Source organism: Octodon degus, unplaced genomic scaffold (assembly GCF_000260255.1).
Source record: "Octodon degus isolate 3935 unplaced genomic scaffold, OctDeg1.0 scaffold00110, whole genome shotgun sequence".
Classification (NCBI taxonomy): Eukaryota; Metazoa; Chordata; class Mammalia; order Rodentia; family Octodontidae; genus Octodon; species Octodon degus.
In genome coordinates this window covers 10429509-10454719 of record NW_004524686.1, presented here as the reverse complement: position 1 = coordinate 10454719, position 25211 = coordinate 10429509, and the positions used below count along the sequence as shown (strand labels likewise).

At 43.3% G+C, this 25211-nt stretch overlaps 1 pseudogene; it reads left to right on the top strand.

The window, feature by feature from the left end:
- The first annotated feature begins 14761 nt into the window (after positions 1–14761).
- Positions 14762–15214, top strand: LOC101590374 (annotated as a pseudogene).
- Positions 15215–25211: the final 9997 nt, after the last annotated feature.

Below are 25211 nucleotides of genomic sequence, written 5' to 3'. Positions count from 1 at the left end.
TGGCGCTGGGGGAATTACTAAAGTATCCCATTCCACAATGTAGGGACTCTGAAAGGGAACCATCTACAAATCAGGAAACCGGGTGATGGGCCCGCCCCAGACGCTGAATCTGCCGGTACTTTGATCTTGGACTTCCCAGGCTCCAGAACAGTGTGATATAATTTTTTGTTTGTTTGTAAACTACTCAATTCTTTTGGTGTTTTGTTACAGTAGGCTGAATGGACTAAGCAGATGGGAGTACGGCTGTTAGGTAGCTCGGGGAAATCATGCTTCTTTATGACTCTTGAGTACCTGGAATTAGTAGGACAGATAGTGATAGCTACCCAAATAGTTGCAGAGGAGCAGTTTCGGGATACGGTACAGGACAGAAAAAACAAAAGATCTAGGCTACATTGTCATACTAGAGATACTAAGCCATCTCAATGAATGAAACCATCAAATAAGAGTAGTGTATGAAGCAAAAAGAAGGTCCTAGGTCACAAAAGATAAACCAGTAAAATATGTATGTGGAGAAAAAAGCCCCTCAGGTGCTTTCACATTAGTTCTAAATTATTAACATTAATTGGGAGAATAAGACACAGCAAGACAAAAATATTTGTACTTGTTTTTTCTCCAACCAAATAACAACATATAAAGCAGAAGTCATGTCTATGTGTTGCGGAATTAATTATGCAAATGATTCACACTGGCAGTAGATGGGAACTGGCCAGGTTGGCAAAAATTACTTGGCTCAGCAAGCAGAAGCTGCACCCTAGGGGAAGCCAGGAGAAATCTCTCACTCAGGGAAATAGACACTTTCCTTCCCTGTCTCAGATCCAGACTCAAAGACTGCAGGGCTCTCTCTAGGCTCCAAGTCTAGGGTAGTACAGACCAGGTTTTTTTTTTTTTTTTTTTGTGCGGAACCGGGAATTGAACTCAGTCCCTTGTGCTTGCCAGGCAAGTGCTTATTCTACTGAGCCATCTCCCCGGCCCCCAGACCAGGTTCTGAAATAGATGTTCCTGTCCCCCTGGGTCTCAAGAAGGAAAATACGACCACCAGGTCTGGTGGCAGCCGCCTATAATCCCAGCATTTGTGAAGCAGGAGAATTGTGAGTTTGAGACAAGCCAGAGCTCTGGAGTGAGGTCAAAGACAGCCTGAGCTATACAGCTAGACCTTGTCTCAAAAACCAAGGAGGTGGGAATATATCTCAGTGCCACAAGTGCTTGCTTGTCAAGCACAAGGTTCTGCATTTGATCCGAGGTACCAAAAGTTAAAAAAATAAAACAAAAACAAAAACTAGAAATACAGGCTGGAGATGTAGCTCAGTGGTAGAGAGCTTGCCTAACATGCCTGTGTCCCTGAGCTCTGGCCCCAGTATAGAAGGTCATGTACCTCTGATCACTGCCCAGGAAGTGGAGGAAAAGGCCAGTGATGTGGGTAAGTGGGGGCGGAGAACGGCACATCAGCACTTCCAAGCCCCAGAAGGTGTGGCTGGTTAGAGAATTGCAAGAAAGCATCAGGGGCCGGGAAGATGGCTCAGTAGAATAAGCACTTCCCTGGCAAGCACAAGGGCCTGAATTCAATCCCCCATTCTGGGGGAAAAAAAAACATGTCTTGTTGGTTCAGTAGAATAAGCACTTCCCTGGCAAGAAAGCATCAGTATGGCTGGAGCATACAATGGGGACAGTCTTTAACTCACTGTCCTCATTGCTGAGACAAAATGCCTGCCAAGTAAAGGAGAGGCTTATGCCCCCATAATGCAGTGACCTTCCACAGCCCCACCTTTGAGCACTTGAGGCTTTGGGAAAACATCCAGCTATAAACCTTAACAAAGAGGAACTAGAAGAAGCTGGAGGGGAAAAGACTCTGTGGACTAGATCACAAGGCAATGGGGAGCGAGCCAGCTTCAGATGTGGAGCAAGATAGCAGGCTATCATCTTGCGATTGTTATGGGTGAAGTCTAGAAACTGTATAGGGTGGGGAGGTGGCTAGGAAGCAGAGACTGAATCAGAGGGTGGCACTGATGCGATCTGGGAGAAAAGGGATACGGGTATGCTGAGTGCGTGGGACTCCGGCCAATGGGCAGTTGGATAGACAGAAGCACTGCTCAGTTCTCCAATCTTCCTTCTCCAGGATCTTCTAGACTTCGCCCTTGGCCTCTTTTTTTTCTATTCATCCCTTTGCATTGTCATTTAAATGTAGGTTGCTGTTTGCACTATAATTTCTCAGCCCATTGTTTCTAACTACCATGTAGTCATAGCCTGATAGACTGAGTTAAGCAACATTGCTCCCATCACCCCGTAAACTCAGAATGTAATAAATGCTAAATGAATGGTTTTTTAAGCCAAGCATACTGGCATATCCCTGTAATCACAGCGCTCTAGGAGGGTGTTCCAAGAGGATTTCAACTTGAAGCCCACCTTGGGCAGTTTAGACTGTCTCAAAATTTTAAGAAGATTTAAAAAGGGCTGAGGATGGAGTACAATGTGAAGGTACTAAGCTCAGTCTCCAGTAGTACCAACAAAAAAGTTAGTTAATTAAAAAAAAACAAAAAAAGGCAGCCATCAAACTAGAGGTCACACTGAGATGAGGAAATTGAAGCTCTCCAGTCAGACTTGTATTTTGACATGAAGGGCAAATGTAAGGTCATTCTGCTGTTATATCTCTTCTCCAAACTACAGAAAGATAAAACTGTCATTAAAGAGCCTGTTATCTTGTATGAAGCAAAAAGATGGGAGGAAAGAATTTTGTGCAATTAGAGATTAGAAAAATTTCCAAACCACTTGAAGTAGCCATTGTCCAAAAGATAGCCTACTTTGAAAAAAGAGGAATAAAAACTTTGTAATCAATATATTGATCTGCTTGTGAAGGAATTTTTTTTTAGACAGGAATATGATAAGCAGTTCAGGATATCCTTGAGCTGACCTTGTAGCCCATGCTGGTCTCAAACTCTGAGTGATCCTCCTGCCTCAGCCTCCTGAGTGGTAGGACTATAGGCATTAGCCACCACACCTGGCATTAACCAGTAATGGATTTAATAGAAACAAAGTATGCCTGAAGGCAATTAGCTGTTTTTTGAAAAGGAAACCTGGATCTATGCCACATTATTATTATTATTATTATTATTATTATTATTATTTTGTATTTAGTTCAGAGGGATCTACAGGGTCTACAGGGCCTCACTACATAGATTGGATTTGTAGTGATTTTCCTGTTTTCAGCTTCCCAAACCCTGGGGTTACAGGTATGCACTACCATGCCCAGTCTCAAACACTGTCTCAGTGTGCGTCGGGGGCAAGGCCAGCAAGGCATGCCAGGATGAACCCCAGCTGCTGAGCTCTGCCTCAGCAGGCGCTTTAATCCACTGAGCTATCTGGCCGGCTCCATCATCATCATCATCATCATCATCATCATCATCATTATATGGGGGATTGAACTCCGGACCTTGCTCTTGCCAGGCAGGTGCTTATGACTCTGAGTTATCTCCCTGGCCCCCATACCATATTTTTCTCCAAAATGAATTCCAGCTCAACTATTTAGATGTAAATAGCAAAACTGTAAGATAGGCACAGTGTTTTGTACTTGTAATCCTAGCACTCTGGGTCAGGGAGGCCAAAGGAAGAGGTTTATAAGTTCAAACCCAGTGTAGAAAACTCAATGACTCAGCAAGACCTGTAATCAGAATATAAAAAAAGATCTAGGGACATAGCTCACTGTGAAGGACCAGGGTTCAATTCCCAGTACCAAAGAAATTAAATAGTGAAAACAGGAAGTTTCTAGGAAGATGGTGGAGTGGTGAGTAACAGAGAAAGAGCCTGCTGTGGCTTGTGTCTGGGTGTCCCCCGAAAGCCTCATGCAGTCATGGGGGTCAGGCTATTCAGAAGCAGCTAAATGGAGAGTTTGTGATTGATTCCTGCTTTACTGCTGGTGTTAAGGGTATGAGTGCTGTACACCCTCCCTAGGGTAGCTAGCTTGCATGTACTATAAGGAACAGAAAGGCTGGTCATTTTTCCTTCCATTGTTGCTTATGCTGACTTCTACTGTCATGATCTGTTGTCCTCTGCCGTGCTACCCTGCCTTGGAACCAGCTGATTATGGATAGGTTCTGGCCCTAGCACGAATTGCCAAATTATTATGTTGGTCATCTAGTATGGCCAAAGCCCTGAAACAACAGCTTCTCATCCCAGAGACCACCACCCCTTCTTCCCCAACCCAGTCCTGGATACAATTTCCTTTCACTTTTCCGGTGCCACAAGGGAGACCCCCAATCAGCTCCTTAGGTGTCACTAAATCCACCCCTCAAAGTCGACCCCTGGCAAAAATCTGTGAAGTCTCAGCCTCCCATGGTCTCACGTCAGAGGACGCCCCATCTCCTTGCCATCTTCTCCATGTCTTCAGAGTCAATAAAGGCCTCTTTCATCTTTCCTGTCTCTTTACTGCACTACCGAAAAACCTAACAATTGTAGACCGAAACATCTGCAAACTGTGAGCTACATGAACCTTTCTTTTACTTTGGGCACTGGCGATTTTGTCTCAGCAATGAGAAAAAAAATTAGTAACTAAGAGCCTTTCCAAGATTTGGTGTTCAGTTGTGAGGATATAGCAACACACAGAAGAAAAGAACATGCAAAGTGGGTCTCAGGGACCAGGGAGGATCTGAAGCATGAATTGAAGCCCACAGGGAGAGAGAAGACAGAGAATTCAATGACAAAGAAGGAGGCAATAAGCAGTGCTTGGGGCTGGTGAGATGGCTCAGTGGTCTAAAGCACCTACTTAGAACAAGCTTAGCAAAGCACAGGAACCGTGGTTCAATACCCCAGGACCACATGCCAGCCAGCCCCACCCCCTGGTGGGCTGAGCTGGCCACACACACACACACACACACACACACATAAATAAATAAAATTTAAAAAAAAAAGCAGTGCTTTCTCCCTGAGCCTGGACTCACTACATGGGTGGAGCCGCTCAGACCTGCAGATGCATGGAACCGGCCTCCCCAGAGAAACACCCCCCTGGAAGAGAGTAGTGGACACAGTCAACCCCACTAGCTGGTGACCTACTCGGGTTCAGATATCCCCCAGGAAAGGGCAATTGAACAATAGCCACCTTGGAGAGGAGCCAACTGAACTGGGAATTAAGAACAACTGTGGCCCATCTAGTAGCTCCTACCCTCAGGATGAGGTTACTGAGTTCAGTCAGCAGGAGGTCAGGGAGCTGAGTTCAAGCTGGCAGGAAGCCAAATTTAAGCCAGCAGGAGGTCAAGATAGCTTTCAAAAGTGAAGGAGAAATAAGATACTTCTGTGTCTAAGAAGACCAGAGGAACTTCCTGACTACTAACCCAGCACTCCCAAAGAGCCAGAAGCAAGGCTACAACTCCAGGAAGCACAACAGAATGTATCCACAGGGCAGGGCAAGCAATTGAAAAGAGGGAAAAAGGTGGGAGCCAAGGACAGGGAAATAACGTGCCAAGGAGAAATCAATACTTATCAGTTATAGCCATCAGTGTAAATGGTCTCAATTCATCAGTCAGAACCAATAGATTGGCACAGTGGAACAAGAAGCAGGGCTGGGGAGATGGCTCAGTGGAATAAGTGCTTCCCTGGCAAGCACAAGGGCCTGAGTTCAATCCTCAGTTCTGCTAAAAAAAAAAAAAAAAGGAACAAGAACCAAGACCTAACAATATGCTGCATACAAGAAACATATTTAATTCAGAAAGAAATTAGTAAACTGGAAATCAAAGCATGGAAAACAATACTCCATACAACAGGAACCTGGAAGAAAGCAGGGGTAGCTATTCTACTTGAAAGTAAAGTAGATTCCAAACCAAGACTGATTAAGAGAGGCAAAGAAGGACACTACATTCTTGTGAAGGAAACAATCCAAGAAGAAGAGATAACAATTATAAATATATGCAACAAATAACAGCACACCAACTATATAAAACAAATATTAACAGACATAAACAAATAAGCACTAATGCAACTTTAATGGGAGACCTCAAATTCCCATTCTCACAATAGACAGATCAAATAGACAAGAAATATCACAAATGAACCAGACATATTTTTAAATGTATTTAGTACAGGATCTACAGGGTCTCACTACTAGATCAGACTCATAGTGATCCTCCTGTTTTCATCTCCCAAGCACTGGGATTACAGGTATGTGTGACCACATCTAGTCTCAATTGCCATCTCAGCCCACCCCAGGTGCTGGGCAAGCACAGTATGCAAGGGTGAACCAGACTTTTGAACAAATGGATTTAGTAGATGTCTATAGAGTGTTCTACCTCACAACATCAGAATGCCAATTCTTCTCAGCTGCATATATGACATCCTCCAAAATAAACCACATACTCATAGAATATACTTAACTAAATGCAAAGAATAGAAATTATCCCATGCATGTTATCAGACCCCAGTCCAGTAAAATTGGAAATCAATGGCAAAACAAACCACAAAAACTTCATAAGCATATTGAAGTTAAATAACACCCTCTTGCACAAACAATGGGTCACAGATGAAATTATAGAAGAAACTAGACAGATTCTACAATTAAATGATAATGCCAATATAATACACCAGAACTTATAAGGCACAATGAAAGCAGCCCTAGGGCTGGGGAGATGGCTCAGTGGAGTAAGTGCTTCCCTGACAGGCGCAAGGGCCTGAGTTTAATCCCTGGTTCCACCACAAAAAAGAAAAAAGAAATAAAAATTTTTTTAAAAAGAGAAGGAAAAGAAAACAGCCTTTTGAAGGAAATTTATAGTGGTGAATACCCATATCAGAAAAGCAAAGGGCCAGCCAAATAAATAGCTCAGCGGATTAAAGCGCCTACAAGCAGGCGCAGAGGCCAGGGATTCAATCCCCAGCCAGCCTGCCAGCCCCACCCCCAGGGCACGCTGAGACAAGACAGCTCTTGGGAGGCTGTAAACAGGCGATCAATACAAGTCCAATCTAGCAGTGAGACCCTGAACACCCTGTAGACCCTTCCCTAAAATACAAAAAAAAAAGAAAAGCAGTGAGTTCAAATGAATAAGCTAATAAATAACCTCCAGTTTCTATAAAAAGAAGAGCAAGTAAAGTCCAAAGTAAATGCAAGGGAGGAAATTATAAAGATTACAGTATAAATGCAATGGAGACCAAGGAAGCAATACACAGAATAACTTTATCAAAGAAAAGTGAAGGGTCCAGGGAGATGGCTTAGTAGAATAAGCACTTGCCTTGCAAGTGCAAGGGGCCTGAGTTCAATCCCCGGTTCTGAGAAAAAAAAAATCAAAAGAAAAGACAAAGATCCATAAAGATCCATACAATTAAAGAATGAGATCATGACAGATCTTGCAGAGATCCAGATCTTCAATACCTACCTAGAAAAACTGTATTCAAAGAAGATTAAGAAGGGCTGGTGAGATGGCTCAGTGGTCTAAAGCACCTACTTAGAACAAGCTTAGCAAAGCACAGGGACCACGGTTCAATCCCCCAGCACCACAGGCCAGCCAGCCCCGCCCCCTGGTGGGCTGAGCTGGACACACACACACACACACACACACACACACACACACACATAAAGAAATAAAATTTAAAAAAAAGATTAAGAAAACATAGAAAAATGTACAAATTCCTAGATACATATAAATTTCCAAAGCTGAAACAAGAAAACATAAAAGCCTAAATAAATCAGTATCAGTCAATAAATTAAAGAAATAATTAAAAACCTAGGAACAAAAAAAGCCCAGGCCTCTATCAGTTCACTGCTGAATTCTATATGAAGTGACCTAATGCCGCTACTTCCCAAACTCTATGAAACTGAAAGAAGGAAAGCAATACTTCGAAAATCATTCTTGGAAGCAACCATTACCCTGATAACCAAAAACCAGAGAAGGATCAAACCAGAAAAGAAAACTACAGGCCAGCCTCCCCAGTGAAAAACAGATGTAATAACCCTCAATATGATAGTGACAAATAGAATGCAGTGATCACCAAGTAGACTATACACCACGAGCAAGTAGGACTCATCCCAGAAATTCAAGCACTGTTCAACATATAACAAATCAGTAACTGCAATATACCATAACTACAGAGCCAAGGACAAAAACAACATGATCATCTCAATAGATGCAAAAAAAGCTTTTGACAAAGTCCAGCAATCATTTGTGATAAAAGCCCTATAGACTGCAAGCAGGTACAGGGGCTGGGGATTTGATCCGCTGGCCTGCTGTGCCGGCCACGTGGGCCCCGCCACCAGGGCGTGCTGAGAAGGCAATCGAGACTGGGCGTGGTGGCGCCCACCTGTAATCCCAGCTCTTGGGAGGCTGTAAACAAGGGGATCACTATGAGTCCCATCTTAGCAGTGAGACTCTGAACACCCTGTATACCCTTCCCTAAAATACAAAAAAAAAAAAAAAATTGGGGTATTTGGTATTTTGTTCCTGCAAGAGGTGAAAAGTAATCAAGATGTGTAACTCACAGAACAAGAGAAAAGAAACCTAAAATTCATTTGGAACCAGAATTGACCTATAATAGCAAAAGCAATTCTGGGCAAGAAAGGCAAGGAAAAGGGGCATCACAATCCCTGATCTAAAATTATATTACAATGCTATAGTGATAAAAACAGGGGCCGGGGAGATAGCTCAGTAGAATAAGTGTTTACCTGGCAAGCACAAGGTCCTGAGTTCTATCCCTGGTACCACCAAAACAAACAAACAAAATAACATGGCACAAGAAAAAAGAAAAAGACTGGAGGATTAATGGAACAGATTAGAAGGTGGAGCAACAACTCCAGATATACTCAGCCACCTTACATATGACAAAGGAGCCAAATACCTTCACTGGAAGAAAGCCTCTGTACTAAATGGTGCTGGAAAAGCTGGCTTTCCACATCATAGATGAAAACTAGACCCACATCTTTCACCATGCACTAAACTAAAATAAAAGTGGATCAAAGATGTAGTATTAGGGCCACCAAATAACTCAACAGATTAAAGTGTCTGCAAGCAGGCACAGGGGCCAGGGGTTCAATTCCTAGACCTGCCTTGCTGGCCCTGCCCCCGGAGCTTGCTGAGATGGCAATTGAGACTAGGCAAGGTGGCGCGCACCTGTAATCTCAGCTCTTGGAAGGGTGTAAACAGGCGGATCACTAGGAGTCCAATCTTGTAGTGAGACCCTGAGCACCCTGTAGACCCTTCCCTAAAATACAAAAAAAGAAAAGAAAAGATGCAATATCAAAACCGAAAAACTATATCTGCTAGAAGACAGAATAGGCAAAACTCTCAGCCAGATGTGGTGGTGCTAGTCTGTACTCCCAGCACTCAACAGGCTGAGACAAGAAGATTGCCACGAGTTTGAGGCCAGCCTGGGCTACATAGTAAGATCATTCCTCAAAAAAGAAATAGGGGCTGAGCTGGCCACACACACACACACACACACACACACACACACACACTAAATGTTAAAATAAAATAAAAAAAATAGCCTAAAGTCTAAAAAAAAAAAGAAAGAAAGAAATAGGTAGAACTCTTGGAGACATAGGTGTGGGCAAAGACCTGATGAACAAAACCCATTTGCTCAGGAACTATCATGAAGAATCAGCAACTGGGATCTCCTCTTAAGCTTTTGCACAGCAAGATGCATCAACAGAATGAACAGGCAACTGACACTTGGGTGAGTATAGCACTCACACCATCTCTATGCCCTCCTCTTGTCAGTTGCTCTTCAAAGGACTAATATCTATAATATATAAAGAACTAAAAAAAATCTGACACCCTAAATTTAAATACTGGAAACAAAGAATAGATTCTTTTCTTTTTTTTTTGTCTTTTGGAGACAGTTCAGGCTGATCATGAGCTCACTTTGTAGCCCAGACAGGTCTTAAACTCACAATGATCCTCCTGCCTCAGGCTCCCCATTGCTGGGATTACAGGGATGTGCCACCATACCTGCCTTTTTTTTTTTTTTTGAGACAGAACCTTATTATGTAGTCCTTGAATTCACAGTGATCCTCCTGCTTTAGCCTACCAAGTACTGGAATCACAACCACATCTGGAAAAAATTAAATTATTTTATAATCTTGTCATAAAGACCGTTAATTCATTCATTTAGCAAATATTTTGCTCAGTGTCTACAGTATGTCTGTGTAACAGTCAGGGAGACAAATAATACAAATGTACGAATGTGTGAGAACTTACAAGATTGGCCTATGATGGCCAGTCACAGAGTCAGACAGGAAAGCGTGCAGAGCGCGTCTGTACCCTGGACACTGGAAGATTCAGCCCAAGGTCTGGAGCTCACTGTACTGCTCTGCCCGAGCTCCCATTAGGACGCTGATGGGGCTGTGATACAGTGCTGATGAGTCTGCACCAGAAGGCTGAACCGTCCAAGGTGGAAACCAAAGAGTCTGCTCTAGAAGCCAGGAGACAATACCCAAGCTGCCAAGGAAGACTGGATGTGCCACGAAGAAATAAAAGGCTCCAACCTTCCTCATGCCCCTTTTAGACCCTTTAAGTGATGAGTCACCCTCAGGTGGCTTCTCTATGCCCTAGGGTATGGAATTGCTGAGCTGCTTTAGTTACGCTTCTAAACTTCTCAAGTTGACACAGACCATCAACCACTACAGTCAGCCAGCACTGTTTCAAATGCTGGGAAAATGGAAGTAAACAAAAAGGCAACAGTCCCTACATGTCTGGAGCTATTTTATGCAGGGAGTAATGTGTTCTGAATGTTGTGTGCTTCCTAATTCCATATGATGAGATCCTAACCTCCAAGGTGATAGTTTCAGGAGGTAGAGCCTTTGAAAACTGATAGGTCATGAAGATGGGCAGGGCCTTCCTTCCTGTGTGGAGTTAGTGAATTTCTGATAGTCCCCTACCTGGTAGTAGTGGTGCATGGCTGTGAGCCTATCGCTTGGAACGTTCCGTCAGGCAGACTGCAGTGAGTTCACAGCCAACTGGGCTACATAGCAAGACCCAAGACCCTGTCTCAAAAATACAAAAACAAAAAAAAGGGGAGGAAATGGGGCCGGGGAGATAGCTCAGTAGAAAAAGTGCTTTCCTGGCAAGCACAAGGGTTTTCAAAAAAAAGGGTTCCAGAAAAAAAAGTTGGGGGGCTGGGGAGATACCTCAGTAGAATAAGCACTTGCCTGGCAAAGTGCAAGGGCCTGAGTTCAATCCCCAGTTCTGCAAAAAGAAAAAAAGTGGGGGGAGCAAAGAGGAAGGAAGGGAAGGGAGACAGAGCGAGGCAGGGAGAGGCAGAGAGAGACAGAGAGAGAGAGAGAGAGACAGACAGACAGACAGACAGAGAGACAGAGAGAGAGACAGAGAGAGAGAGACAGAGAGAGAGACAGAGAGTTCAGTTGGAGGACACTTAGGGAGAAGTCAGCAGTTGACAAACTGAAGGAGGGTCCTCACCAGAACCTCACCATGCTGGCAACCTGTCCTCAGATTTCCAACACCATGAAATTGTGAGGAAAATGTTTCTATTGAGCCAGTCTGTGCTAACTCATTATAGTAGTCTGAAAAAACAAAATGAGGGGTATGCAGTTAACAATGAATGAATGAATTAATTATTTAAAAAAGCACATTGGAAGTTAGAAATTGCTGTGATTGGGCACCACATTCTATGCTGGCCCCAGCCCCAGACGCACTGAGCTGGCCACCGAGACTGGGCATGGTGGTGCATGCCTGTAATCTCAGCCCTGGGGAGGCTGAAAACAGAAGGATCACTAAAAGTCCAGGCTGCATACTGAGACCCTGTACCATGTACCAAATACATAAAAAATGAAATTGTTATAAAATAGAATATAGCAGCTAGATAGCTCAGCAGATTAAAGCACCGGCTTAGGTAGATGCAGGAGCCAGGGGTTCAATTCCCGGCCTGCCATGCCATCCCTAGCCCCAGGGCACGCTGAGGTGGTGATTGAGACTGAATGTCATGGCGCATGCCTGTAATCCCAGCACTTGGGAGGCTGAAAACAGGAGAATCACTATGTAGTCCGGTCTGTGTAGTGAGATCCTGTAGATCCTGCACAAAAAAAAACAAAAAAAAAAAAACAGTAAGGAATGAAAGTGGTCACGAGTCTAGCGTGGATGGGCACAAAATTAAAAAGGTTGACCAGGGCTGGCTTCACTGAGAGTGTGACTGTGTTAGAGTTCATCAAAGTAGTCCTTTTTTTTTTTTTTGGTGGAACTGGGGATTGAACTCAGGCTCTTTCACTTGCCAGGGAAGTGCCAATTCCACTGAGCCATCTCCTCAGCCCCCTACAGTTCATCAGAGGATCAGAGTCAGTATATGTAGCTGGGCATAATGACACAAGCGCCTATACTTGGAAGGCTGAAGCAGGAGGATCATTTTAAGTGGAAGAGGGGCCTGGGCTACATATTGTGAGTTTAAGTCCAGCCTAAACCATCCTGTCTCAAAATAAAATAAGATAAAAGAAAAGAAAAGAGGATGTGAGGGCGATCTGGCTGCGACATCTGTCACCCCATTGATTGCCAGGGTTGATTCGGCTGATCTGGCTGGCTAGGCGGGTGTCCCCTTCCTCCCTCAACGATCCATGTGCGTCCCTCCCGAAGCTGCATGCTCGGTCGAAGAGAACGACCACCCCCAATAGAGGAGGACCGTTCCTCGGTCAAGGGTATACGAGTAGCTGCGCTCCCCTGCTAGAACCTCCAAACAAGCTCTCAAGAAAAGAGAATAAGAAATTTATTAGGTAAGTTCACAGCATCGGAAAGGTATGTGTCCCAGGAGCCACCTGTGGAAAGAGGCAAAGGAATCCAAAATGGCCACTTGTGCATGGAGAGCTGCAGGAGCCAGTAGCAGCCCAAGTGTGAAGGTGTGGAGGCTCCTGCAAGTTGCTGGTGTGAGTTTTCCAGAAAGCAGAAGAATCCGCTGGAAGCCTGAAGGAACTAGAGGGTAGTTTCCAAAGGCAATAGGGAAGATACGAGCTCCCCCAAAGGAAAAGGAGAAGATATCCTTCTTCTTGCCCTTTTTAGTTCGTCCAGGCTCTAAGTCTGTAGCTTGATGTCACTGCACTCAAAGTACTCTTCCTTCCTCAGCTGCAGATGTCAAACATCAACAGCCACGCCTCAAGTCATGTCAAAATATCGCGATGAATGATCCCAGTAGCATCATAGCAAAGATAAAGGAGTAAACTGTGAATGTCTGTCTGAGAAAGAGAGTTCTCCGGAAGATTGAAACATATTTTCCACGGTCTAAATACACCAAGGAGGCCAGTGCAGCTGAAACCGTGAGAGAATACAAGTGGAGTAGGAGGTGAGGCTATTGGGTAATGGAGTAGCCAAGTAACAATGGCCATTGCTGGCCTGGTAAAGATGTAGGGGTCACCAGAGACCCTAGAGCGGGAGTGGCTTATCTGATTTACATTGGAACAGGAGCATGATGGCTACTGCATTACAAGTACCCTTCGAGGAGTGAGGATGGAAGACTTTCAGGTATTCTGTCTTGGCAGTGAGAGAAAAGTAACCAAGACACCATGGAAAACTCCTTTGGGATTCCTCAATCGTTTTCTTTCTTTCTTTCTTTCTTTCTTTCTTTCTTTCTTTCTTTCTTTCTTTCTTTCTTTCTTTCTTTCTTTCTTTCCTTTTTTTTTTGTGGCCTCAGATTGCCTCCAGCGCTGGTCTGGATTGGCTTGAGTATCTGGGTATCGAACCACAGCTCCCTGAGGCTGACTGCTTTGTTTAAGCACGCACTTAAACAACTGAGCTAATGGGCAGGCCCGCAAAGAACTGAGCTATTGGGCAGGCCCCCCTCAATCATTTTCAAGAGCAGTAATATGTGCTTATAGTTCCAGATCCAACTATCTGAGGTAGATGAATTGCTTGAGCCGGACAGTTTGAGGTGAGTCTGGGCTACATAGGAAGACTCAGTCTTTTTTTTTTTTTTTTTTGGCAGAACCAGGGATTGTACTGAGGCCCTTGCGCTTGCCAGGGAAGTGCTTGTCAGGTAAGCGCTTATTCTACTGAGCTATCTCCCCAGCCAGAAAAGCTCAGTCTTTTAAAAAAATAAAATAAAATAAATGAGAGCGTTGATAGGAAACAGGAAGCTAGACTTTGTAGAGGTGGAAAGGGCATTTGGGAATAGGGAAATGAGAGGGTGGACAGAAGAAGAGGAAATAGAAATGATTAAGGTGTAATATATCTGTGTAGCAATTCTCCATAATGAGTGTGTTATATATCACAAATTTATAGTGATAAAAAGTACATGGGGGGCTGGGGAGATAACACAGTAGAATAAGCGCTTACGTGGCAAGCGCAAGGGCCTGAGTTCAATCCCTGGTCCCGCCAAAAAAAAAATACAATAAATTAAGGTTTATTAAAAAAAAGTACATGGGGGACAAAAATAGATAAATAAATCAAAAGTATATAAAAAGCTCTTAAGCCCAGAGTGGTCTTTTTTTTTCTTTTCTGTATTTTAGGGAGGGGTCTACAGGGTGTTCAGGGTCTCTCTACAAGATTGGACTCATAGTGATCTGCCTTTTTACAGTCTCCCAAGAGCTGGGATTATAGGCGTGCATTACCATGCCCAGTCTCAATCGCAATTTCAGTGTGCCCTGGGGGTGGGGCCAGCATGGCAGGCCTGGGGATTGGGGATCGAACTCTCAGCCCCTGCGTCTCAGAGTGGTCTTAATCCCAGTACTTGGGAGGCTGAGGCAGGAGGATGGTTGCAAGTTCAAGAGCAGCCTGGGCTACAGAGTGAGGTAAAGGCCAGCCTGAACTGCATAGTGAGACCTTGTCTTGAAAAGACAAAAATAAATAAGAGTCCAGCTGCAATGGCCTCCAATTTAAAAAAGGCAAACATGGCATCAAATGCCCAGAGAAAAAGGATGAGTCCTAAGCCAGAGCTCACTGAAGAGCAGAAACAGAAAACCCAGGAAGCTTTTGATCTCTTTGATGCAGACAGGACTGGGATCACCGACGTAAAGGAACTAAAGGTGGCAATGAGACCTCTGGGCTTTGAGCCCAAGAAAGAAGAAATCAAGAAAATGCTAAGCAAAATTGATAAGGAGGGGACAGGCGAAGGGAACGTCAGTGACTTTCTGACTGTGATGACTCAGGAAATGTTGGAGAAAGACACCAAGGAAGAAATCCTGACAGCTTTCAAGCTCTTCAGCAATGATGAAACTGGGAAAATACCATTCAGAAACTTGAAGCTTGTGGCCAAGGAGCTGGGCAAGAACCCAACTGATGAAGAGCTACAGGAGCTGACTAATAAAGCTGACTGAGACAGAGACGGCGAGGTCAACGAGCAAGAGTTCCTGCGCATCATAGGAAAGACCAGCCTCTACTGGGACCCATGTCGTGTCTCCCGCTGCACGCACATGTGACTAGATTAGTGCCCGCTGTCTTGTGAAATCTGGCTCCCCACTTCCCTGTAGAACGTCAGTCATGGCCTTGAATCTGTTTCAGACTTTTGGAAGTGTCCTTTGATGTTAAAGTTCTTTGTAAAATGAAATTTTAAAAAATAGAAAGGTCTTGAGACCAAAGGTTTGAAAACATTGACAGGCCAAAGCCATTCTCTCTCTTGTGGACGGCTTTAATTTGCTTGGGCTTCCATATCTAAGGACCATACTGGTCACTTTACCCACCGAAGTTTGTTCACAGTTCTGCAAGGTAGAACTCCAAGCAGAGTGGGTGGATTCCCTCTAGGACCTCTCTCCTTGCCTTGCAGGTGGCCCTTTCTCCCTCTGTGTTTACACCAGCTTCCCCTTTTGTGTGTGTCTGGGTCCAAATTTCTACTTTTTACAAGGACACAGTTATATTGGATTCAGGCCCACCTTAGCATCTTTCTATAAACCATAGTACCTCTTTAAAACCCTTTTCTCCAGCTACAGTTATAGCCTGAGGTATGAGGATTAGGCTTGAGCAACTATAACACAAAGTAAGTGTGGTAGCTTCTGTACCCTCCCCATTCTACAGTGCGGGGGCGGAACACAGGGCCTCAGAGTGTGCTGGACAAGGAATCTATCACTGAGCTCTATTTCCAGTTTGGTTTTTGTAATTGCTGATTTTTCCCCCAGTACTGTGGATTGAATCCAGAGTCCTTGCACTAAATTAACATCCACAGTCCATTTAATTGATTGACTGGGACAAGGTCACTCTGTGTAGTTTAGGCTGACCTCAAACTTTTATGTAGCCCAGGCTAGCCTCAAACTTGCTGAGATCTCAACCTTCCTCACCACATGGAGTTTTGTTTTTTTTTTTTGTTTGCTTGTTTTTTTTTAAACAGGGTCTCATTATCTGGCCTTGAGCTTACTTTGTAGCTCAGGTTGGCCTGGAAATGCTTGGTGATCCTCCTGCCTCAGGCTCCTGGGTGCTGGGATTACAGGTGTGTGCCACCATGCCCAACTCTGATTGCTGTTTTTGGGATGAGGTTTCTCAGTGTGGTCCAGGCTGACCCAGAACTCCTTGGTGCCAGCAGACTTTCTGCCTCAGGCCACCAGTAACTGGGACTATACACTTGCACCACCACATCTGGCTTTGTGTTTTCTATTAGCACATCTTTATAAGGCAGCAAGAAGTGATGTCACATCCTCCTCTCCCCAGCAAGCACATGTATCTATATACTTATAATTCCCCCGTGACGATCCATTGCAGTTAGGATAAAGCCCTACTTCTTTAACTTTAGGCTCTACAAGGCAGATGTGCCTTGATTCCTCCCCCTGCACATTTTGTTTCCTTGGCCTTAAATGCTTCCACTCTACTCTAGCCACTTCCTGTTTCATTTTCTGGCTATGCTAGGTATTGACTATCTATTCGCTATTTGATGAACACTTAAGAGGCTTAGACTTTTTGGGCTGGGGAGGCACTCAGCAGTCTAAGTGCCTGCCTAGCAAGTGCAAGGACCCTGGTTCAATCCCAGGTACCGCATGCCTTGCAGGCCGTGCGGGTCACCTGAACCAGGTGTGGGGACACACGCCTGTAATCCCTGTGCTGGGGTAGCTGATGCAGGATGATCACTATGAGTCCAACCTGCATAGCAAGCCCTATACTAAATAAATAAATAAATAAATAAATAAATAAATAAATATTTTTTTAAAAGACAGGGTTAGACTTTTTGACTATCACAAATAGTGCTGCTGTGAAAATTTGTATGAAAACTTTTTGTGGTTATGCTGTTGTTTCTCTCGGGTGTGTACCTCAGAGTGGAATTGGTGGGTGCCATGCGAGGCTTATGCTTACCTTCTTGAGATGCTGAGGCATTTTACAAAGGAGCCTCACCATTTCATAGGCCTGTAAACAATGCATGAGAGCTCCAGTGTTTCTACATCTTAGCCATCTTAGGTTGTTATTGCTTCATTTAATTTTCATAGCTGTGCTGCTGGATGTAGAATAGCATGTCAATGTAGTTTTGATTTGCATATCCTTAATAATCAAAGATGTTAGTAATGTTTTATGTGCTTTTCATTTTTTTTTTCGGAACCAGGGATTGAACTCAGGCTCTTGCGCTTGCCAGGGAAGCACTTATTCCACTGAGCCATCTCCCCGGCCCCTCATTCTTTTTTTTCATTCATAATTTCTTCCTTGCTAAGTCTAGTCACATATTTGACTCATCTTTCATTGGATTGTTTTCTTATTGATGAGGCAGGAAGATCACAGCTTCAAGACCAGCCAGGGCAACTTACTAAGACTCTGTCTCAAAACAAAACATTACAAAAGGCTAAGAATGTAGTTCAGATGAAGGCCCTAAGCTAAAATCCCGTCTCACAAAATATTTGTTAGCAGTCATCATACAAATATCAAAGAAATAAATAAGGGCTGGCCAAATACCTCAGCTGATTAAAGTGCCTGCAGGCAGGTGCAAGAGCCAGGAGTTCGATCCCCAGGCCTGCCCTGTGAGACCCACCCCAGGGCATGCTGAGATGGCAATTGAGACTGGGTGTGGTAGTGTGTGCCTGTAATCCCAACTCTTGGGAGGCTGTAAACAGGTGGATCACTACGAGTCCGATCTAGTAGTGAGACCCTGAACACCCTGTAGACCCTTCCCTAAAATACATACAAAAAAAAGAAGAAAGAAAGAAATAAATATAAGATATGCAACAATTCATTTCTGGGGTTGGGGACATGGCTCAGTGGAATATGCGCTTCCCTGGCAAGCGCAAGTCCCTGAGTTTAATCCCCGGTTCCGCAAAAACAAAAAAAAGAATTCATTTCTGAATTCTGTTGCATTAATCTGAATGTCTGCTCTTATTCCAGTACCACATCTTCTTCAAAATATAATCTTGAAACCAGGGAGATAGCTTGGGGGCCTAAGTGAGTGCCTGGCAAGCGCAAGGACCTGGGCTCCATCCCCGGTACCGCTTGCTGTGCTGGCCCTGTGTAGTGAGACCCTGTCCCAAATAAATAAATGAAAGATTAAAAAAAAGGAGAAGAAAAAAATGTAATATTTATTTATTTATTTATTTTTTTTTTTGTGGAACCGGGGATTGAACTCAGGCCCTTGCACTTGCCAGGGAAGCACTTATTCCACTGAGCCATCTCCCCAGCCCCCCCAAAATGCAATATTTATAATAAACTTTGAAATTTGGAAGTAAAAGTTTTCTAACTTTATTCTTTTTTTTTTTTTTTTTTTTTTTTTTGCGGAACTGGGGATTGAACTCAGACCCTTGCGCTTGCCAGGCAAGCTCTTATTCTACTGAGCCATCTCCCAGGCCCTCTAACTTTATTCTTGTTGAAAATTATTTTGGTTAGTCTAAGTATTTTGCATTTTTATGTAAATTTTATGTTTTCAGTCTCTGAAGAAAAAAAAAGAAAGAAAGAAATAAAAGAAAGAATTAAGGGAGGGCGAGCCAGATAGCTCAGGGTACTAAAGTACCTGCTTATGTAGAGGATAGGGACCGGGATTCGATCCCCAGCATGCCATGCCATCCCCACCCCTGGGGCACCCTGAGACACTGTTTGAGACTGGGCGTGGTGGTGTGTACCTGTACGAGTACAGCTTGGGAGTACAGCGCTTGGGAGGCTGAACACAGGAGGATCACTATGAGTCCGATCTGTGTAGTGAGACCTTGTAGATCCTGTAGATCCTGTACTAAATACATTTAAAAAATAAGGAAAAAGAATGAACCACACTGTGTTTGTGGATTTTTTTTTTTTTCCGGAACTGGGGATTGGACTCAGGGAAGCGCTTATTCCAGTGAGCCATCTCCCCGGCCCCCTGCTTTGTGGAATTTTGATTGAGTCTCTGTTATCAAATCTACAAATCAATTTAGGAAGACTTATTGATTTTAATCATAAAACACTAGCACTAAGTATTATATTTTTTAATGATACTGTTACTGAAACTGTTAATTTTATCTTTGATTACTTATTGCTAATAAATAGAAAAGAAAGTGATTTTTACAGATCTCTCTCTCTCTCTCTCTCTCTCTCTCTCTCTCTCTCTCTCTCTCTCTTTCTCTTACTTTCTCGAAACCAGGGATTGAACTCAGGCCCTTGCACTTGCCAGACAAGTGCTTATTCTACTGAGTTATCTCCCCAGCCCCAAGATTTCTCTTCTATCTTACAAATGTGCTTGCTTGTTTATTAGGTCTAATAGTTGTTTTGCAGAATTTCGGAAGATCATTTATATACAGGGTCTTGTTTTCTACAAATAAAGGGAGTTTCACACTGAGGTCCCGAATAGAAACAAAACAACAAACAATAAATTTGTCCTGGGCCAGGGATATAGCTCAGTGGCGTAAATGCCTGCCTGGCAAGTGCAAGGTCCTGAGTTCGATCCCTGGTTCTGAAAAAAAAAAAATAATCATCCTGCTTGAGCTGGAACATCCACAGCTTTTGCCTTCAGCTATCTAGTCCTCAGGCTTTGAGGCCTGGGATCAGATCTTACATCACCAGTTTCCTAATTCTCAGGTATTTGGACACTGATTAAATCATACCACCAATGGTTCTATTTCAACAGCTTGAGGATAGAACACTGCAGGATTTCTCAGTATTCATAATTGAGACAGTTTCTATAGTAAATCTCCTCTCATATCTCTCTAATTATGGTTTATACCTGGATGTCCCCCCAAGCCTTGTGTGCTCATAGGTGGGGCTTCCAGCAGGTGACAGGATCATGGGGGTGTATGCTAGATTAGTCCACCTATGAGTTTATAATTTTTTTGGGGGGGAGGAACCAGGGATTGAACTCAGGCCTTTGCGCTTGCCAGGGAAGCGCTTATTCCACTGAGCCATCTCCCCAGCCCCCAGATGAGTTTATAGCTGGGAGGTGGAGCCTGGTGGGAGGAGGTGGATTGCTGCATGTGCAGCATTGGAGGGTGTGTATACACATCCTTCTTCTCCCTTGCTGTGACTGTGCCCCCTGCCTGCATGCCACGGACCGTCTCTTCTCTGCCATAATGCCCTGCCTTGGAGCCAGCTGACTGTAGACCGAAACCTCTTTAAACTGTGACCTAAGTACACCTTTCCTCATTTACATTATGAGTGTTGAGGTTCCTCCTTTACGTTGTGAGTGTCAAGGATTTTGTCTCAGCAATGAGAAGGTAATTGAGCTAATCTATACACTGTATGCCCTATTAGTTTTGTCTGTCAGGAGAATCCTAACCCAATGTCACATATCAGTGTGCAGAGATTTTGTTTTTCTGTTCCAAGTTTGTTAAGTTTTGTTGTGTTTTTATTTGTTTGTTTGTTTTGTGAAGTAGTAGAGTTGGGCAACATCCCAGTTCTTTTTTAATCATTTATTCTGAGACAAGGTCTTGCTAAATTGCCCAGGCTGGGCTCAAATTTGCAATCCTCCTGTCTCAGCTTCCCATAGTGCAGGGATCAGAGACATGAGCCATCATGCCTGACTTGTTTAGTAGCTTGTATCTTAACTAAGAGTAGGCATGTTAGACAAGTTCTTTCACTCTATCCTAATAGTCATATAAGGTACTACTTTACTATTATTTTCATTTATAGATGAGGAAACTGAGACATAGAAGTTTTAAGGAACTTACTTAAACTCACACAGCCTATAAATAGTACAATCAGCAGTATAACTTCAATCTGTTGACTTTTTAGAACTCAGCTATGAATGAAAAATAATTATTTTAATCAAATGTCTCTCTGTAAAAAGTATGGTTTTACATTTATCAACAAAATATTTTTGGCCAGGAAGATGGCTCAGTGGAATAAGTGCTTCCCTGGCAAGTGCAAGGTCCTGAGTTCAATCCCCAGTACTGCTAAAAAAAAAAAGAAAGAGTATAAAATATTTTTTTCTGCCCTAAAGGAGCTTATCATTTTTTTCTTATCTTTTATTTATTTGGTACAGGGTCTTGCTACATAGCTCAGATTTGTAGTGATCCTCCTGTCTCAGCCTCCCCAGAGCTGCGATTACAGGGTGCACCCACCACACGTCCGGTTTCAGTGGCCTGCATGATACATCCGTGGATGAGGTCAGCATGGCATGTTGTGCCAGGGATCAAACCTGGGTCCTTGAGCTTGCCAGGCAGGTGCTTAGGCTGCCAAGCTATCTTCTCAGCCAGGAACTTATCATTTAATTGGAGAGTAGATAGCCAAGGAAAGATGAATCTCTGGCATAAGGAAAAATATACATTATCTGACTATATGAGATATCTCAGGGCTCTCACAATTGGATTATGTAAAAGCAATTTTATGACTGTAATAACCATTAACAATGTGAAATAATTCTCATCTGTGGATATGTAGATTCTATTCTGTCTTGCTGCGTTCAATGGGATTAAAATGAGATTAGCTTAAACTGACTTTTTTCTCCATTTACACACTCACAGCAATATTCCTTTCTGTAAACAAGTTTCTTTGAATTCTCTTTTGAACTGATTATAAAACTGGACAGTTTCTTCCTAAATTAACCAGAAATGTTCACATGAATTCTTGTTTATATTTGCATGGAAGTCATGATTTACCACTTTTCTTTTTCTTTTCTTTTTTTTTTTTTTTTTTTGTATTTTAGGGAAGGGTCTACAAGGTCTACAGGGTCTCGCTACTAGATCAGACTCATAGTGATCTGGCCGTTTACAGACTCCCGAGAGCTGGGATTACAGGCACGTGCCACCATGCCTGTCTCAATAGCTGTCTCAGCGTGCCCCAGGGGTGGGACCAGCACGCAGGCCGGGGGATCGAATCCCCGGCCCCTGCTCCTGCTTGCAAGTCCTTTAATCTGCTGAGCTATTTGGCTGGCCTTATCACTTTGTTCTCATTCTTTTTTTTTTTTTTTCTTTCGGAACCAGGGATTGAACTCAGGCCCTTGCGCTTGCCAGGGAAGCGCTTATTCCACTGAGCCATCTCCCCGGCCCCCTTCTCATTCATTTTTTGAAAATGCTCTTTTAACAAGGGCAAGGACAGAAGAGAAGGAAAGCCAGTGGCTAAAGTGAAATGGCACAGTGAAAGGTACAGACATCAGGATAAATGTGGGGAGGTTTAAGGAGAAGAGAAAATCTTATTGTTAAGGTCAGATATGAAAGGCAAGAAAGGGTAAAAGGCTATCAAATTAATTTTGTTGTATACAATTAAAATTTCATATTTTGGGGTTGGAGAGATGGCTCAGTGGTCTAAAGCACCTACTTGGAACAAGCTTGGCAAAGCACAGGGACCGCGGTTCGATCCCCCAGCACCACATGCCAGCCAGCCCCGCCCCCAGGTGGGCTGAGCTGGCCACACACACACACAAATAAATAAAATTTTAAAAAAAAGAAAAAAAATTTCATATTTTGTCTAATTCTTTTTTTGTTTTGTTTTGTTTTTCGAAACCAGGGATTGAACTCAGATCCTTGGGCTTGCCAGAGAAGCACTTATCCTACTGAGCCATCTCCCCAGCCCCCCTCATATTTTGTTAACATTGTAATTTGTAAAAATCACTGCAAACTTTTACTTGTAAAAATTTTGCTAGTTACAAAGCTGTAATGATCCAGGTATGGTGGTTTATGCCTATAATTTCAGCGTGTGGGAGGCTGAGGCAAATAGATTACAAATTCAGGTCCCACCTGGGAAGCTAAGCTCAAAATAAAAAATAAAAATAGCTGGCAATGTAGCTCAATGTGAAAAGCCTTGGCTTAATCTTCAGTACTACAAATAAATAAATTAATGCATTAATTTAAGGAGCTCTAATAAAAGCCTATGTTCTTTTTGTTTTTTTCAGAGCTAGGGACTGAACCTATATTCTTTTGATAGAAAGTTTATGGGCACTCTGAGACCACAGTGTCAGAGGGAAAAACTAAAACCGTCTTCTCCCACTGTATAAAACAGCATATAAATGATAAGAACAATTACTGAAGTGGAAAATGCTACCCTCAAACAGTCCTGTGAGTTATGGTTTGGACCTTAAATATCCCACAAAGACCTTGTGCCAAAGGCTTGATTTCCAGCCTGTGGAGTTCCTGGGAAGTGATAGAACCTTTAGGAGGTGGGGATTGGTGGAAGAAAATGGGGTTATTGGAGGTCTCCCTTGAAGGAGGCATTGGAACTCTAGCCTCTTCCCCTCTCTCTTCTGCTGAGGTGCACTCTGTGCCAAAAAAATGTTGCCTTACCCCAGGCTTAAGGCAGCGTGAACAAGTGACTGTGGACCAAGAGCTTTGAAATCATGAGTTAAAGTAGGTCTTTCTTGTCTTTAAGTTGATTATCTCAGATATCTTGTCAGAGGGACAGAAATCTGGCTAACTCTGTGAAATGAAGCTATTGATGGCTACCTTACTACAGCATATCAGAGAGGAGGCTGGGCATGGGGCACATGCCTCAATATCCTACCCTCTGGGATGTTGAGGCTAGAGGATCACAAGTTTAAGCTTACCCTGGGCAACTTGGCAACTTGGCAAGAGCCTGTATGAATAAATGAATGATACTGGAGACAGAGCTCAACGGGAAGGCCCTGGATTCAGTTGTAGGTACTAAAATAAATAAATAAATGAATTAATTAATAGTAGTAGATGTGGACAGAAAGAGAAGCTTCAGAGTTAATGACTAATAGGGTGACAAAACTATAATTCATTGTGATAAGTGACAAATCAGAGGTACACATACGAAACATTGGAAGTACATATCCAGGGCATGTCATCCAACTCTGTGTGTATGTGGGGTATGTGTATAGTAGGGGACTGTTAGGAAGATTTTCTGAGAAAAGTAACTTCCAAATGAAGTGCTGAGGGACAAAATGAAGTGCTAAATGTACAAACAAGATTTCAGCCAAGCAAAACACAGGAAAGGAAGTGTCAGTGGGGCCAGGGAGATGGCTCAGTGGAATATGCGCTTCCCTGGAAGTGTCAGTGGCAGAGCAACAGAGTAGATCTGAGGACCCACAAGAATTGCTCTTGTCCAGAGTCCAGAGAGAGTGCCTGCTTAGTGCACTGAAAATAGTTCTCTGGAACAGAAATAGAGAACAGAGTAGGAGAATGGAAGATCCTTACTTGCACTGATTTAATGCTGGGGAGGAGTGTGTGTGTGTGTGTGTGTGTGTGTGTAGTTGGGACTTCAAGCCAATGGAAAGCCAACAGAAATTTCTCAGCTTTTCATTTTGAAATAATTTTAGGTTTGCAGAAGTGTTGCGGTTGTATTACAAAGTGGTCTTACACATCCTTTACTTGAGGTTCCCATGATGTGAACATCTTCTATGACCACGGTATATGAATAAGCTAAGAGATCAACACTGAGCTAGGGAGATAGCTCAGTTGAACAAGCACTTGCCTGGCAAGTGCAAGGGCCTGAGTTCAATCCCCAGTTCCACAAAAAAGAAAGAAAGAAAGAAAGAAATCAACATTGGTTCAATGCTGTCAGCTAACTTACAAACTTTATATGCTTTTCAGTAGTTTTTCCATCATTGTCTTCTTAATGTTGCAGGATTCAATCCAGGGCCCCATTTACACTGGAGTATCTGTCCCAGCAAAGGATTTTAAACAGGAGTGAGGCATGGTCGGATTTACAATACAATTTTGGAAGAAATGCATTTAGATTTGGGGAAACTGTGGAGGAAAAAGCAAATCAAGGCAGGAAGCCAAAGGATGAGCTGGCTATCATGTACACCATGAAAGGCAGGGTGTGGCATCTGGAGGGTCTACTTGGCCTTCCAGAGCAGGTCCATTCCCTTTCTGAAGTTTCCAGGTGCTGATTTAGAAGCATGGTTTATTTTATTTTATTTTTTGATGGCCTCAGGGCAGGTCTTGTTTGGCTTGAGGATCTGGGGATCGAACCACAGCATCCTGAGCCTGACAGCTTTATTTAAGCAGGCACTTAAACAACTGAGCTCATGGGCAGGCCTCCCTAGAAGCACGG